Source organism: Manis javanica, chromosome 15 (genome assembly GCF_040802235.1).
Source record: "Manis javanica isolate MJ-LG chromosome 15, MJ_LKY, whole genome shotgun sequence".
Taxonomy (NCBI): domain Eukaryota; kingdom Metazoa; phylum Chordata; class Mammalia; order Pholidota; family Manidae; genus Manis; species Manis javanica.
The window spans coordinates 63,529,270-63,546,460 of NC_133170.1; the positions used below are offsets into that span (position 1 = coordinate 63,529,270).

The window sequence follows — 17,191 nt, forward strand, 5'->3', positions numbered from 1 at the left end:
GTGGACAAATTGGGAGGCTGGGCCCAAGCTGGGGCTGGCAAGCTGGATGATAGAGAATTGGAATAGACAGGATTTACATCTTGTCACCCAGGCTGCTTCTTTTAGAAACTATTTTCTTGTGTTCATTTTATCTAAGTGCCTAATCAAGAACAAGGGGCCCAGATCAGCCAGTGGGCTGGTGGCTTCTTGGATGCTAACATTGCCACAAAATAAAAACCAGTAACATACATTTACTTTTTTAATAGCTCTCCCATAACAGGTGTTGCAAAGCCTATAAAGGGACACATGGTACAAATGTCCTGGGGGAGAAAAGAAGAAAACTTCCCCCAACATCATCATCAATAAGGGATTTTTGTGGTGTTTCTTTGCTTTGACTTTAGAAATAGTTACTAGCTTGAGGAATCGAGTGTTTCTGAGGCAATGAGTTCCCAGTAGGTGGTCATGATGAGAGCTTGGGGCTGCCTATCTGATTTCCAAGGCAGAAATGAGGGGATAAAGTGCTCATCCCGCATATAAACAGAAAGGGGATGAGAGGAGAAAGTGTTGAGGTTCTGGGAAATCTAACAGCCCCTTAAGTGGATGCTATTACTGGGGAAGACAGTTCTGCAGATGTGAAAAAATAGAGGACAGCAGGGGGCTGCTTAGTGACAGGCGATTTCAGGGCTGTGAGTGCTCGGCAGGTCCCGATGCCCTCGAGATAATGGGCAACTGCCAGCAGCCCCAGAAGTCAGGTAAAATGATGACAAAGGACAGCAGCTCATGTTCTCCCTGAGCTGATGACAAGCTAGAGACTGCTTGTGACATGACTTACAGTAAATATATATTTGGTCTTCATCCCTGTTGTTTTGCTCACAGCTCCCAAACCCTTTGACATAGTCTAGGTGGTAATTGAGCATCTTTTGTAATATGTGTCTTTTGTCCTCAGGTCATTTGTAAAGGTGACAAGGGTGTTTTGTCATTCAGAACATGCCCCGTTCCACCAGGGCTGGTTTCATGAGACTCAGGAGTCATGCTTTGTCCCCTCAGGGTCCATGCTGAGCTCTCAGATCTCTCCTACAGGCTCTGTAACAACCACTCTTAAACTCTACTGGGTGCTGGGCACCAGCCAAGCACATCACAAGTGTTATTATGTCCCTCGAGGCTCTACAGCAACCAGGTGAGAGGTGGGTGCCACCCAATTTCACAGGCAAGGAAGATGGAGATGCGAGGGCTCAAATCCCTTGTCTGAGTAAGGGAGGAGCAGGAAGCTGCTTCATTTCATTCTGGAATTCACTCCAGTGCCTCCACACCTGGCTGACCATTGGAACCAGCAGGGGCTCTGTAAAACACGCAGATTCCTAGCTCCAAACCCAGGACATTCGGTTGTAATTGCTATGGGCTGAGAAGGGGCTGTGGGATGCTTAAGATGCCCCCAGGAGATTCTAAAGTGCTGCAAAGCCTGGGAACCACTGACTCAGCCTCTTTGTCCTGAAACTGCCCATCCAAGGTGTATCTTCCACTGGAACAAAGACAAGACTGAAGGCTGGACGTGGTGGCTTTGTCATCTGGGTTCTGGGCATGAGGTGGCAGTCAGCACACAATGAGCACCAGCCTGGGCCTGATGGTCAGACTGGCAGGTAACTGAGTCAGTGGAGGGGCATGTCTACCTGCAAGAGGAGCCAGGAGCTGCCATTTCACTCTGTACAGTCTCACAGTCCCTGGAAAACTGAGGATGTTGAAAACGTCCGACGATGACTTTGCTCATTCTAGGTTGTTTGTGTCCCGGGCCCACCCAAGAGAGTGATGACATGAGGGTCCTCTCTGCAGAGCCAGCACCACCATGGGCTTTTTCACCTGCTTGTGGTCTATTTGCCCGACTTAGGTCACCTGAGCTACATGCTGGGCCCCAACTGGTTGTTCAACGTCACTGACCTGGTGATGAAGTTCATGACGTACAAGAGCTGCAATTCGCTCAGTTTCAGACTGTCAGGACCCGGGTGGGCCCGGAGCCAAGAATCGCCACTGAGCAGCTTTAATTCACCCCGTGACACTTTCCCCAAACACCCAGCCCATGATCTGTGTGTGCCAAGGTAAGAGTTAGTGTGAGCAAGTTCTATGCATGTGTGTGTTTGTGTGTGACAGAGAAGGAAAAACAATAGACAGGTTTCACCAATTGTCATACCTCATATTCAGAAATTAATTTTTCATTAAGCACAGAAAAGCTTTTGCAAATTAGAGACATTCTTACGATCAAATCTCTTCCCCTTTTTACCAGTGGATGATAATACGCCCTCCCTGATCCCAGTAGTTCTCAACTAAAGGACACTTGGTCAGGTCTGGGCACATTTTGGTTGTCACATTTATTTTTACACACACACAGTGTTCCATAATTTCATGCTCTCTCTTTACTTATACTAGTATTGAAAAACTTCACAGCTAATGTAAATAGTATGGCTGTAAAGAGATTACACAGCAGGCCATTACCTTCATGAAATGTCTAAATATTTCTTGTCATGCCACAATGTAGGTTTTGCCCAGGCCTAATTTTTGCAAAAGCTGGTTTACTGATACTATGCCAGTGTGGGGTCTAAATGCCCTCTGGTTGCAGATTGATGTCTTATGAGATGAGATGACTTTTTAAGACCATTAAGATTCCGTTTTCCAGCTCTGTTTTCTGGGCAAGCTCAGCGATGCCTCCTGATTGACCATCATTGTGTCCTAAACATCTAACGACTCAAAAAGAAGGAATTTGACAGAGGAAGAAGGCTGGCTACACACCATTTCTCTGAATATTTTTAGTGAAATTCTGCTCTGGTCAAAACATAACTTTTAGTTTTGAGGAAAATTATGTTTCATGCACTTTAATGGGTCAAGGCAAGCAGGAAGTTCTTTAATTTTTAGGAATTGCCCCTCAAATCAAGCTCCTTAAAGAAAACAAATGATTAATGTTGTATAAATCAAAGGATGTAAAATATATTATGCTGATATATTTATAATTTCTTGTTTTTTTAATTGGTGAGTATAAGCCAACATTTTAAAAAATGCTTTTCTAAACCACCTGCATTTTATCAAGCTGTCCAAGACTAAGACCACCACTAAGACCATGAGTACAAATTTATTGTCTGACAAAGTCAGGGTTAGTGACCTACTGTGTTAGGGAGACCACACCCAGAGGAACTGTGGGACATTGTATCAAGCTGAAGAAAAGAGATTATGGGATGTTGTGAAGGTTAGGCATAGGTAAGATTTTAATAAAGCAGAGTGTGTATAGCTCAGGACAACGCAGCCTGCGAGCCTCTATCTCGGCTGTGGTGTGGACCCAGGGTCCTGCTTGCTTGGGAAACCCAAAATCCGCATGGATGGGGACTGCTGTGTCCAGAAGCGCCTTCTCTGAAATTCTGCCCTGGAGCTGGAAACCAGGCTTGCTTCTTTGTCAAAGTGACTAAGAACCTCAAAGCTAGAGCAGGAGGTTCATTCTTCCTGACACGGCTTTAAAAAGCAAGATTTTTGATCATCTTTGACATTAAGGATGATGTTTCTCAGTGAGTTAAAAAGCTCTAGTCACCCAAATAGAGCAGTTGCCTTGTCCTTGGGGGGAGGCACTTCCTGCATGTTGGCAGGTGACTTTGGTTGGCTCCGGTGAAGGGAAGGGGGGGTTTCTGCTTTGTTGGCCTGAGCTAGTTCCTGCTTTCTGGAGAGATTCTTTTAGGGTAAACTGAGAGCATGCTTTAGGGTTTAGAAGGGATGTGGCAAGTCAAGACTGAAGAGAAAACATCTGTCTGGGCAAGAAGCTCCATTTTTGTTGTAGGATTTACCTTTACCTTTCTTTCTCCCAGTAGTGGTGTGTGGTCCAGAGACTCAGGCTCTCTCGCTTACTCTGAAGGTCCTCTCACCTCTCTCCGACTCCATCCTGGCTAAGAAGACAGTGATCGTCCTGGACGACCATGTCACCATTGCGGGCCTGGGCGTGCAGCTGGTGACTGGCTTGTGCCTTGCCCTACAGCCACAGAGAGCAGACAAAAGGGCCATTGGGTCTGCAGTGGCTGCCCAGGGTGTTCTCCAAGCTCCAAAGCAGGTGACATTCCAGCATCCTTTGGTCCTCGTCAACTGGGACCCCTTCTCTCACATCTAGCCAAGGAGATCAGCAGACCACTCATGGCTGGGACTGGTGACTCCTGAAGCTTCCCGCTGCCTCTTCCCCACTCTGGCCTGCTCTGAGAAGAGTGCTCAGTGACTTAGGTACATTTTCCTTGTATGTGCTTTTACACACTGACCATGTGTCCAACACCACATTGCATCAGATTATCTTCAGGACCGACAGCATTGCTAGATCACCACCAAAGAAAGGGTCATACATTTTCACTTTTCTAAAAAAAGCAATAATTGATACTAGGAAATTCTGTTTCTACTATTTGAACAAGTGTGGCTAATATGCACCAGCTATCCATTGGTTTATATTAATTATGGGCAACTTTAAACCTCTGCTCCATCTTTGAACCTGTAGCAAGTCCATCTAAGGTATACTCAGGTCACTGTGTCTTTCAAGGCTGTCATTTCCTATAATTCAACTTTTATCAGATACCTCACATGAGCATGGCTTCCTAATAAAGAATGCTTGGCATGATATTATCTTGAGCAGTAGCCTCATTAGCTGCACCTGACATTGATTCAGAGGCATCATGTGATCTTTCAAACTCTTTTTGGAAAATTCAAAGTAAATTCTGTTACATGACATTCAGTAAGCTCACATACACAGGGCTGCATCCATCATGGCACACACATTTGCTCCTTATGCCAGTGGGGTTCCGGCACATTCTTTATGTTCATTTAACATGTAACAGCAACTGATCCAGATTTTAAGACATAGGAGTTTATTTTTCTCAACATGTGTATTGAAAACATATTTTATAGGAAGCCATATACATGGGTCATGTTTACAAATCTAAAGGAAATGAACGAACACATATGCTTTAGTTTCATTTTTTTTTTTAATCCTTGCATTTTGTGTAGTGATGGTTCGGTGACACCATTAGACATCTATGATCCCAAGGATTTTTCAGTTACTGTCTCATCATTGGATGAAATGGTGGTGTCTGTTCAGAAAGACCTTCAGTCCAGATGGCCGGTTGTGGTTGCAGAGGGGGAAGGGCAAGGGCCCTTGGTTAAATTAGAAATGATGATTAGTGAACCTCGTCAGAAGACCGAAAGGAAGAGCATTCTTGCCGTGGGAAAAGGAAATGTCAAGGTCAAATTCGAACCAATCACGGATGAGCACCAAGGAGGCGCCAATGACATTGAGGGCGCACATCGGGAACATGAAGACAGCCTCAGTAATTCCATAGGGCGGGAAGGAAACCAGGAGAGAGCCATTCAGGAATGGCTCCAACGTGGCGCCTCTGTTGGCCAAGAGGAAAATTCCAACAAAAGCACAACCCCCCACTCTCATGCGGAAGGAGAGGACACGAAGTTCCTCAAGAGTCGAGTCGTGGTCCAGACGCCTTCACCAGTCTCCCAGCTCCGGGGAAGATACCAGAACCCGATAATCCACGTGACCTCTGGAATTCTTTCGGACACGCAAATGGGAAAACAAAATCTTTTCTTCAAGACTGGTTTGGCTGGTGTCTGTTTTATTCCTGGGGTTCATCATGTCATATCGTTTACTGGGTATCCAGGCTGAGTGATTTTTTTTTGTATTTGTCCTCACTTAAGTGTTTGGGGACAATGCCTAAATTCTTCTCCCTACTTCATTTTTCTTAGTCTCCTGTATTGAAATATCTTATATCTTAATTAGACAATAAGTCTTATTTAATATGAGTGTGAATAAAAGAATATTCTACAAATAATTTTTACATGAAGCTGTTTTGAACACAAATTTGGGGGAAATGTTGAAAACTATAAACATATCTTTTTTTTTTTCCTCTGATAGCTATAACTTCATGGGGAAACTGGTGGAATGTACTACTGGGGGATACAATCTCTCAATTAAGCTGCTTTTAGCTATATTTATATAAACATTGTGTGAGCATCATTGTTTTCCACATCCAATCTGAAATCTGAAAATAGTACTGATATGCACGGAAAGGAAATTGCCTACAAAACAGCTGCAGATGAGGCTTGCCACTTTTGCCTGAATAAAAGCAAAAGAAATAAACAGAATGATATTTCAATCTAATAGTATGCAGACGTCCATCTATACTTGGTAGCCAGTAAAATACTCACAGTTGTTTTTCTGGCAGAGACAAAACATTCATGATGTGTGCACTGAGGGAGGAAAACAACGGGTAGTCACACACACACTGATCACAAAGGGGAATGGCTATTCCAAGATTAAGCCACCATTGTTAGGAAAAACACAGGGACTGTAAATCAGCGGTGAAGAAGAAAGAAATGGCAGATTGTACGATTCTTGCATAAATTATAAAATACTATTGGATGAGCCACAGGAATGGTCTGAAGCAAAGCATAAATTCGAGGGCAGGAAGATATAGTGAAATTTTATTTATTAAGACAGAACAGTTGTTGAGATAGATACTGGGCTAGAATGGCCCATCAGAGTCTCTGTTGGGCCATTTTGTCTCTACGAAGGTATAATAAAAATTTTTATTTTTCTTATTCTTAATTGATCTAATGTAACAGTTTGTTCAAAATAGCAGTAACAATAATACATTCGATCATGTCTATTTACATATAAGTGAAATGAATGGCAGCCATGGTACCAGGGACAGGAGAGAGGAATAAGGATTTTTTGGTTTTTAACAATTTTTAAGCTAAATCTGTACTGTTCTCTCTCTTTAAAGGAGACAGATCTTGAGCAAAAATGGCCAAGCTAACATCTTACATTTTTGAGGTCTGTCTATTGGCATCTTATTATTGTCCTATAATTTTAAATTATTTAATACAAATTTTGATATGAAAGATGGAACTTAAGACAGCAGCTAGCAGTCAAGGACTACTCCAAGTGTCAACTGCTATTGCATTGACCCTGTCCTCTGATGCAGTCCTCTCGGCTTACCAACAATTCTCCCTCCTGCCTTCGCTCCTTTATCGAGAGGGATGTCTTACTCTATTTGAATTGGTTTATAGAATCTTCCATCCTGGCTGTGCCCACAGCTAGCTCCCAGACATCGAGGGTAGCACTTCATATCTGACGACCAAATCTACATGGTATCACCTTAAGGAGCAGGAATGGGAAAGCCCTGCAGTCCTGTGAGGCGGCTCCATGACTCCAAGTGGCTGATGACCCAGATTCACAATAGAACCATCCGCCTATGTTATTGTCCCCACGCCATGGGTGGGGTCATCCACGCCATCTCTTGCCCCCCTCCTCCTGCGTCTCTTGTCCATAGGATGACAGTGTGTCTGTGGACAGGGTGCAAATCACCACTGATATGGGCTTGTGCCAGGAGCTGGTGTTCTCAGTCCTGTGGGTGTTATAATTGAGACAGAGAAGTGAGGCTGGTAAAGCTTGATTTTATTTTTTCAATTTAATTGGAGAATGAACCAGGAGACCCAAGTCATTTGATACAAAAATTAAAGACACTGCAGTGGGGACATGGAATCAAGTTCTTTAAGAGCCTGTAAAGTGTTACCCTGAATGTATGAGCAGGTGACTTAGAAAACAAGACTCCTTTGGCCCTGAATTTTTCTGTTAGGAAAGAGAAGGGATTTGTGATATCTTTCTGAATCCACTCCCTGTCTGCTTCCCCGTGAGGGAGGAAGGGGCCGTCCCAGAGCAATCTCACCAGCGATCGTGCAGAGCACCCTGGGAGTGACTTCTGTAATAGCGTGAGAAGTCCAAAGGCAGGCATCTCACAGATGCTTCAACCATCCAGACCCTGTGCATCCTGAAGTCCTACATCCTTTGCAGTATCCATTGTTGGGGAGGAAAACTTTTCTTCTACCCTTCAAGGTTTTTCTGGCTGGTCTAAGAATTAAATTGACAGGAGACAGAATCATAGGAGAAAATCACATTTAATCATATACCTATAGGTTAACCAGGTAAATATGAGAGATTCTAAAACATTCAGGCAAAATAAGGTTTATAAGTCCTCTGGACTAGGAGGGGACAGGTCGGGATCTGGGGCATCAAAGGAAGGCAAATCACAGGAAGAACAGAAAGAGTAAATGTCTGGCAAGCAAGTGTGGGCTGGACCATCTAGAAACTGGGGCATGGAAAGCACTTTGATCAAACAGGCCTTTTCTGGGTCCTCCCTGTCTGTCTCCCCGAGGTCATTATATATTACAGTCATCCATGGAGACTTTAGCATATGAAGTCTGTCTCCCTTGAGTAGGTTCTCTTTCTAAATCCTTTTAGGCAGTTAGCAGGGAGGCCAAAAAGAAAAACATCTTGAATCTTATGTTTCTTAAAAATAATCAGCCTAAAATAATCCACATGCCAAAGAGATACACTTTGGGGTGGCCCATTCTGCCTTGCACTGTCCATCTTAATCGCTGTTTTCACAATTAAAAGGAAATGATAAAGAAATGGGGGGTTATTGTAAAACATCTAGAAACAGTATGCCTATATAAAGAAAAAATGGAAATGACCAGAAATAACCACTAACACTAACAACAAAAAGATGATTTAAAAAGATGGCTACCCCTTGTAAAAAGAGCTCTTTTGTTAGCTGGGAGGTAAGTCCACAGTTTTCCAGTGTTCAGCGGAGAGGGGGCCCTACATTGTAGAAAGAAGTACATGCTAATTCGAAAATAATTTTTCAAATAAAGCTTGCTCCTTCTCTGAGTAGCTTTCAATGCTCTCTCCATGTGGATACTTGACATTTGGTGTAGGCATAACAGGAATTCGTTTCTGAAACAGAAGCATCTACACTCAATTACAGGATGAGTCATGCACAGGCGGGCAGCATCTCCCCCTGGAAAGTGAGACTTTGTAGGACTTGGGGTTTGGGGGGCTTGTGTTGTGGGCAGGGAGGCAACGGATAACACCTCAGTGACAGGGAGACTGTTGAAAGCAGCCTGCAAGCCTCGCAGGTCTTGTGGCCAAGATGCTTCACTTGGAGCAAGAAGCAAACTTAGAGGATGAAATCACGGCTGAGGTTCCTGTCAGAACTGGAATGTGCACCCCTTCTCTGAAGACGGATGATGGGGTCACCTGTGCAGTCACATTTGTTCCTTGTGTTAAAGCTCAGTCAACTCACAGTGAAAAGCTGGGCAGGGAGCTGGGATGCCTTTCCAAACCATCTCCCCTCTGGTGCGTGCGTGCGTGCATGTGTGCGTGTGTGCGTGCGTGTGTGTGATAGTTATCAAGAAGAAAAATAATAAACACTCAAGTGTGAAACAACAGTGACTCTGTAAAGATTTTCTGAGCTTTGGCATGGATCCCATTAACTTACTGGAACGTCATTAGCATTACATCTGCTCTAAAAGTTTCCTGCTAACTAGAAACCATGGGTTATATCCACCCTTCTTCTGCATCTATAAAACTGACGTAGCATCCTGAAATCATCAAGCAATGGGGAAAAATAGACACAAATTATTAGTTCTGAAGTGCAGCTGCCTGGGGGAGTCACCTGACATTTGCCTAAATTGGGAAGGATTTTAGTGGATGAGATACCCAAACTGTTGGTCTGAAAAAACAATTCCATCCCAAATGTATAGGTGAGGTCCATCTCTTCACTCCAGGACAGGATGGCTTAGAGGAATCTGGAGCTGGCACTAGAACTCCTTTTGAGAGGCCCCTGGTTCGGTGGATTCTCTAAGGTGGGGCAGTACAGGCACTTCCATAGCGCAGCACCACCTAAGACACACAGATTCGAGACATCGGGTCCCATGGCCTACGTGTGCTGTTTCAGAGGCCAACATGCAGGATGGATAGGCAGTGGCCACAGGAAAGCAGTGGAGACAGTCAGCCCAGCAGCAGAAGCAACGCCTTCCTCACAGAGATGGGTGTGGGCAGAAGCAGGGGTGTGGGAGAGTGAGGCGGGCATTGAGCTGGCTGGTGGATCCTAGACTCAGATGCCACAGAGCCCCAGCCATAGTCAATGTGCAGGGCGTGCTTGCTGCATTCCACTTGGCAGGCCTGGCACACTGGAAGTCAAATCTCAGGGGCTCATCACCACAAGGTGGCTTGGAAAAGTAGGGAAGTTCTGGCGTAATTAAGACTGCATTGAAATAATGTGATTAGCACGCTTATTTATTGACACACAAGCTGCTGGGAGATACCCACCACATTCCCTACTGTGGGATGCCCGGTGGCTGTGGGACAGCTGCTCATCATTTGGAGGAAAAAGTAGGAGTGTTACTTTAAACTCCCCATTATTGGAGGAAACACACACATCTGGAGGCTTGTGCACAGTGATTATTAGCTGTTCAGCTGAGAAATAGCCTGGTGTCCACAATGCATCGTTTTCCAATTATTTTGATATTTTTCAATGCCTTGAATGCTGGAGGCATATAAAATTCAGCTCATTTAATCTCTCTAAATTATAGTTTCTCCATCAGCCATGGTAATACAGCTTAATAAAATCATTGCTTTTTACAAATCTCATAAAATCTTGGAAACTACTGAGGGGAGCTCAGCTCCACTTCAGCTTTTTCTTTTTTAAAGAAAGAATAAACATATCTGAACTGGAAATTAATTTTCATGTTTTCAGTCTGCTGAAAGGGAGTTTTTTATAGGGTCACTTATCAAGTTGACAAAGAGAAATATACTGTTATATTTTTCTTATGACATGTTCCAAAAGACTGTGGTATTAGGAAGTAGGGTTTTTCACTGGAAATAGAAAAAAAAAAAAAACAAATCAGGTTTCCTGACCTCCATAATTAAATTCCACAGCTCTATGGTTTGATTGCATTTAGCAATCTTTCTTTATTGAAACTTTCTGCTTGACATAGTCAGAGCAGAGAGCTCTGAAATGCTGAATAGAGGGGTATGAAAGGGGTCTGGATACTTTGCTAAATTTATGCCATGAAATAAGTCAGTACTACATATACATGGGCGAGTGCTTGACATTTGCATTGGCAAAGAGAGGGTAACCATGCTCAGGTCAATTTCATGCTAAAGCAATAGGAATGTTCTATATTTTTAATTTTTTAAGGGTCTCTGGTAAGCTGCATGGGAACCCAGAGTATATTCTTTATCTATGTACTATAGTTTCTGGAATTGCATCATTAGAAACTCAGGTTCATTGGAAATTCTCCAAATGCAACCTTGTATCAGTGCCTACTAAAAAATGTTCTAGGAGAAAGATTTACAAAGTAGGGTTTTATTATTATTATTTTAACACAGGTCAAAAGCTGAGTGATCACATGGTTGGTCTGGAAGCCCTCAGATGTCTCAGACACCTAGGGTTTTTCTATCTTTCTACTCCAGTTTCTTTAGTCTTTTGGCTTGGCCCTTACGTTTGTCACCTTGTGCCCCAAAATGGCTGCCAGAGCTCCCAGCATCATGTCCTCCACACAAACATATTAAAAATCAGGATAAAGTCAGGTGCCTCTTAATTAATAAAAAATACATTTATTGAAGCTCTCCATCAGGCTTCCCCACAAGTAACTTTGACTGCACTTTGCACAGCAATCACCACCTCAGATACACAAAATTACACTTATGTTGCAGATTCTTTTCCACCTGGGATGGATTAAATGTCCTTCTGGTGAAGACAGGATATAAAACAAGAAAGACGGTTTACCTTACCATCTCTTCTAGGTCCTGGGATTCTCTCTCACAAATTCTCTAATCCTGCACAAACACCCATGAAATACATATCACTATATAAATATCACATAGATGGAGATATCTCCCAAGTGCCAGTCAAGAATCATGTCAAGACTTTTGCCATAGCCATTCATCACCATATGTCCCCCATGCCACCTTTGCACAGTTTCTCCTGATTATCTCATGTTTTTTGTTTTATATCACTATTACATATGTAAACAATGCAGAAAAATACAGTACAAAAAATCAATGTGGCCTGCTCTATTCATTGCCAGCCAAGAGCCAGTTTTCCTCTTTCCCTGACTGCCAAGCAATCCCAACTTTGTGCCAACTGGCCGGACATGCCACGTCCAGCCCCAGCAAGCAAAGCCTGAGCTGCGTGAGCTGCCATGCGAACCCACTCTGCACTGCCCGTGACGGGTCTATGCATGTGACCCAGCGGAGGCCAGAGAAGCTGCAAGGGAAGTCAGAAGGCAAACTTCTGGGAAAACAAATAAACAAGAGTGAAGCAAAGAGACAAGCTGGAGAAGGAAAGCAAAACACAAACCAACAAAAATTTTACAAGGGGAAAAAACCCAAAAGAGCTTTTCAAAAAGCCTTTCTTGCTCCCCTCCTTCCTGCTTGGGAGGCTGATGGGTAAACACTTCATGTTTGAAGCCGAAGCAGCCATATGCTCCCTAGTAAGAAAACCCCAAAGAAGAACACAGGAACAGGTCTAGATCCCTGGGAACTGCACCCTCCACACTGCTTGTCCTGCCAGCAAATTTATTATCAGTATTTTTCAAATGTTAATTGCAACTCAACATTCTAACTGGTACAAAGAAACGTCAGTTTCTAGTTAAAGCCTCACTCTCACCAAAGGTGCAAGGCATGATGCTCATACAGTCTTTGATCAAAAGGAAAACCAGCAGAGACTGGAGATGTCAAAGACATTTCATCCTCAAATGACACTTTCTCCTCAATGTAATGGAAAGGGTTGAAGGAGAATTTAAATGAAAACCAAAAATGAAATAAGATTTCTCATTACGTGACTCTACGTTAATGTTTCCTGGGCATCACTTAAAGTTGTATTACCCAACACCGGTGGGACAGCTCATGCTTTGGAAAACTTTGTTAAAATGTGTACAAACCAGAATCAATATTTTCATGCCCCTGAGCCTCTTTGAAATATCTAGCATGAAGCAGATTCTTCTGGGTAGGGAACATTGATGTTGCTTCTCAGCACTTTTAAAATAGTGTTTGTATGCACCAGAGATAAATGCTATCAAAATACTGTGTGTGTGTGTAAAGGTGTGTGTTGTACACACATATGCACCTGTTTATGAATGCTTCTGTCATTTTAGCTCCAAATTTAATAATAAGAAATCAGTAGATGGTTAATAATGACTTGGAATATATCAGGCGGTTTTCTGAAGTAATAGTAATTGTGGCAGCAGTTTCTGATGAATGTCGTGGTTGGCTCAAATGAATTTTGAAAACAACACAATATTTTGATGTTTACATTTACAATGGTTTATGTGTTTGGAGATGTAGTGTGGAATGGAAGATGCTGTCAGTGAAAGAACGATTCGACGCAGAGCTTGTGTTTTCATATATTTTGCCTTAGAAGTTATTCTAGAGGCAGATTTTAGATTTTCCTTATGGGTCCAGCTACATTATAGGTCTTCTTCTCTCCTGAACCTTTTCTACTATTCTTTAAGGAACATTTTCCAACTTTTAGTCTTTGAACAGTCTTACAATTTCCCCAAGTAACTACAATAATTCTGGTAGTATGATCTATGTAATATTTACTTTAAAGGTCTTATTTTACTTAACTAAATGTATTTAAAAAGGAAATTTTAAATACAGGGAACTGCATCAATACTATGAGTGGAAAACCATTAACATTTGGTTTTTGGTTTTTACTCTTCAAGGTTTCTCCCTAGTGGGTTCCTGACACAAGGAATCAGGGAATAAACATAGCGGAGAAGCAGCCCCTAAATGAGAATAGCTGATGACAGGAGGCCCCTGTCATTTACGGGATTAGGTAGAGAACTTTCCACAGGCTGTGATATTTGTTCTGGGGCTGTGCTGTATCTGTCTGCTGAAATGAGAAGGCATGTCAGGGGAGCACTGGGCAGACCTTCCCCCTATTTCTCCCATCTTTTTTTATAGTGCTGGGAGGATTCTGCCTTGCAGAGTTAGAAATTAATATCACACTCATATAATGTGAGAAACAAAAGTAAAGATATGAGATGGAGACATTCTGGCCTCAGAACAATAACTCCGTTTATTGAGTTAAGCGTGTTTGTTGCCGGCAGAAAGACTTCCACCTCTGTGAAATCATCAAGGCTCCCAGCAGCGAACGGGTGCTTAGGCAGCAGCCCAGCCACAGGGGGGTGACAGAGATGGACAGAGACAGAGACAGAGACAGACCAGATGTCCTGAGCTCCCGGGTCTGTGCATTCTGATTGTCCTGGGTTTACTTGTGGGTATTGACAGACTGGAATTCATAAATATCTCCAGGGCACAGATATTGTGGGATATTTCCAAAAGTCCCAAAGTTCATTTATAAACTGAAAATAGAATTTCTGTCAATTACTCTGTATGGTTGAAAAGCCATTCAGTGGATTCATCTGTGCTCCTGGGTGGCATTTTGAGGGCATTTGCTGAGAATGACAAATATTTCCAATAGTATTTCCCTGCACATCTACACAACAGCTTTAAGAGGAGGCATCTGGGATGGAGCCATCAGACATCTGTCTGACCACATCCCTTGAATGTGAGGCGCCCGCAGCCTTCAGACGTGATGGCACAATCCCGGGTGAAAAAAAATACAGGTAATGGACTCAAGTAACAGCCTGTAACACAGAGAGTAGAAACTGGGACTTGCAAAAACAGTAAACAGGCATGTGAGCTGCACTCATACAAAAGAGAAGGCCAGGGTGGCCCCACTCACCACCCCCCGTATCATACCCTTCTCACTCCCCACCCCCATCCCCGTGCTCATACAGCTCAGGGCTTGTCATCTGCTCGGGAGTTGCTGCTAAGAGAAGAGTATATTCAGTATGTTCAGAATACATGGAAACAAAGAATACTTTCTAGGGTAACATAATACATGTTGCTGTAGCCTTTTCATGATGAGAAGAAAGGGAACGCATTTCTAAGAGTTCTGTCCCATTTTAGGCTGGCTGCTTCCTTCTGACTTGTCCCAAATTACCCCACCCATGAAGTGGGGAGAGTGGAGATTCTGGCACGCGTTAGAACCAGCTAACTTACGACCTTCTTAGGAGGTAGTCACTTAGAGATGCTTGTGTTTCCTATTGAGGATTTTTTTGTTTGTTTTTTGAGTTCTTGAGATTCATATTCAAAGTGGGAGAAGAGGGCTTACTGGGTGTCAGCTGACAGAGGTATAAAGCCCAAGGAATGAAGTCAGCACAGGTGCTGTTCCAGTGACCTGGGGACTGAGGAAGGGGGCTTCTGGAGGTCTCCCGGGAGGTCTTCACGGGCCAGCCCTGCCTGGCCACCAGCACAGGCATGGGATGGAAACTGGGAGGTGTGCTGCTGTAATACCCCCACAGCCAGCAGCCTCACCTCTCTGCACTGAATCCAGCCGCTTCCCACGAGCCCCCGAGACAATTCACATGGCTTAGAAAGCAAGGCGTGGCAGAAATCTGTGCTCGCCTTTGTGCATCAGGCATGGCAAGCCCCTTCTGAGGAGCAGAAGGCACAAATGCAGTGCGTGGAAGAAAGTGCAGGGATGTGAAACCTCGGTGAAACTGACCAGCCCTGGGAAAGGCAAACACATGCTGATGTCTACCCACCTGTCGGCTCTTTCCCAGCTGCCCTCGGATCCATGCCCTGCTCTTCCACTCTGGGCTGTCCAGCAGGGTGCATCCTTGCCAACGGTTACCCAGGCTTCTGCACCCACTTCTGCGGATGTTCAACAAACAGTCAATGACAGAAAGTTGGAAGACAAGAGTAGGGAAAAAAACTGAAGCATGTCTCTCTACACTGGACTTGGCTTCTCTGTGGTTCAGCTCCCCTGGTCCTGACCCCACCTGGGAGGTTTCCCTGCTGCCCTTCTTCCAGGATGCAGACCTTTCCTCAGGGTCTGGGGCTCCTGGCTCGGCCCCTCTAGCCCTGAGGGCACTAGCTGTTTTGTTCAGCTGTTAATGCCCAGGGCCTCACCTTCCTGTGCCGTGAGCCCTTGCCGCACCTCTGTGATCAGCTCCCCTATGAAATCATCTCTCCATGGGGCTACGTGGTACAGGTTCTGTGCTGCTGATGGGCCCCCACTAACACGTCCACTCACCAGGCTGAGAAGTTCATCTTTAGTAGTAGCAACATTTACAAAAATGAGTTTGAGGAACTCATTTAGTCTTTCACCCAGTGCCCATTTTTGATCACTCCCTTGTGTCCCTGGACACAGAGGTGAGTGATACTGTCCCAGGCGTGCAGACACTTGCAGTCAGATGGCAAATGCAGCCGTGTCTGTAACAAATTAATAAACTGTGTCAACTGCAAACATCCCTGATGGTAAAAAAGGATGACAGGAAACAGAGGAAGTGACAATCACATTTTCAATGGAGGGGTAAAGGCGAGAGCAGACAAGAGGGCTCTATAGAGGAGGTGAGACGGCACCTGGGCCCCAGACCAGTAGTCATAGATTTGCTTCCACGAGCAAGAGGCAAAGGTTTCTTGGTCTGGAACACAGAGAGCTAAGGCTGTGTTTGAGCTTTGGACCCTCCAGGGATGAGCTGTGTAAACTTGAGAGGTTGCTTAGATTTTCTCTCTTCTGATGTTAGATGGTGCTAATGGGAACCAATATTCAATTCTTGTCTCCTTCACGTGAATGCAGGTGTAGGTAAAATTGCAATATTTCCAGAATCTCTCACCTGGAGAGTCAGGTCCTATTGTTATACTGGTCCCCTGATGAGGAGCAAGGAGAAATACAGTGACACCCCAAACCCCTCCTGGGGGCAGCAAAGACAGGACTTGGGAGCTGTCTGTATGGCTGCAGGTTCCCAGCCTTGCACACCCCCTCCTGGGTTATAGGGGGCACAGAGGGGCATTGTGCTTCTGAGCCTGGCCCGGAGCCCGACCAGCTGGGTCAAGGCCTGTCTCTGCAGCTTATTGCCATGCAGACCGGAGCAAGCTTCTCAGTTCTTTGCTTCTTATTTGTAGAAGGAAGAATCCATGTAGTAGACAGTGAGGGCAGGACCTGCACACAGCAAGCCCTTTGTAAGTGCTGTTGTTATCATTAGCATGTCATTATCATTATTCTGCATTTCCTTGGCTACACAATGCTGTTCTGATGGGGTAAATTTCTCAGTGAGGAATTCCTGTTTCCTAAAATTGTACCCCATCCACCAATCGCACTCTCTCCTCCTCTCCCTTGCTGTATGTACTCATTTCAATAGCCCTCACATTCTTCTGATACACTTTACATTTTACTAAGATGCTATTTATTTATTTTATTAAGATATCATTGATATACAATCTTAGAAAAATTTCACATGAGCAACATTGTCGTTACAATATTCGCCTATATTATCA

General features: G+C 44.0%; 1 pseudogene; it reads left to right on the forward strand.

The window, feature by feature from the left end:
* Nucleotides 1-700: 700 nt before the first annotated feature.
* LOC108397248 (transmembrane protein 132B-like) lies at nucleotides 701-7,415 on the forward strand (annotated as a pseudogene).
* Nucleotides 7,416-17,191: the final 9,776 nt, after the last annotated feature.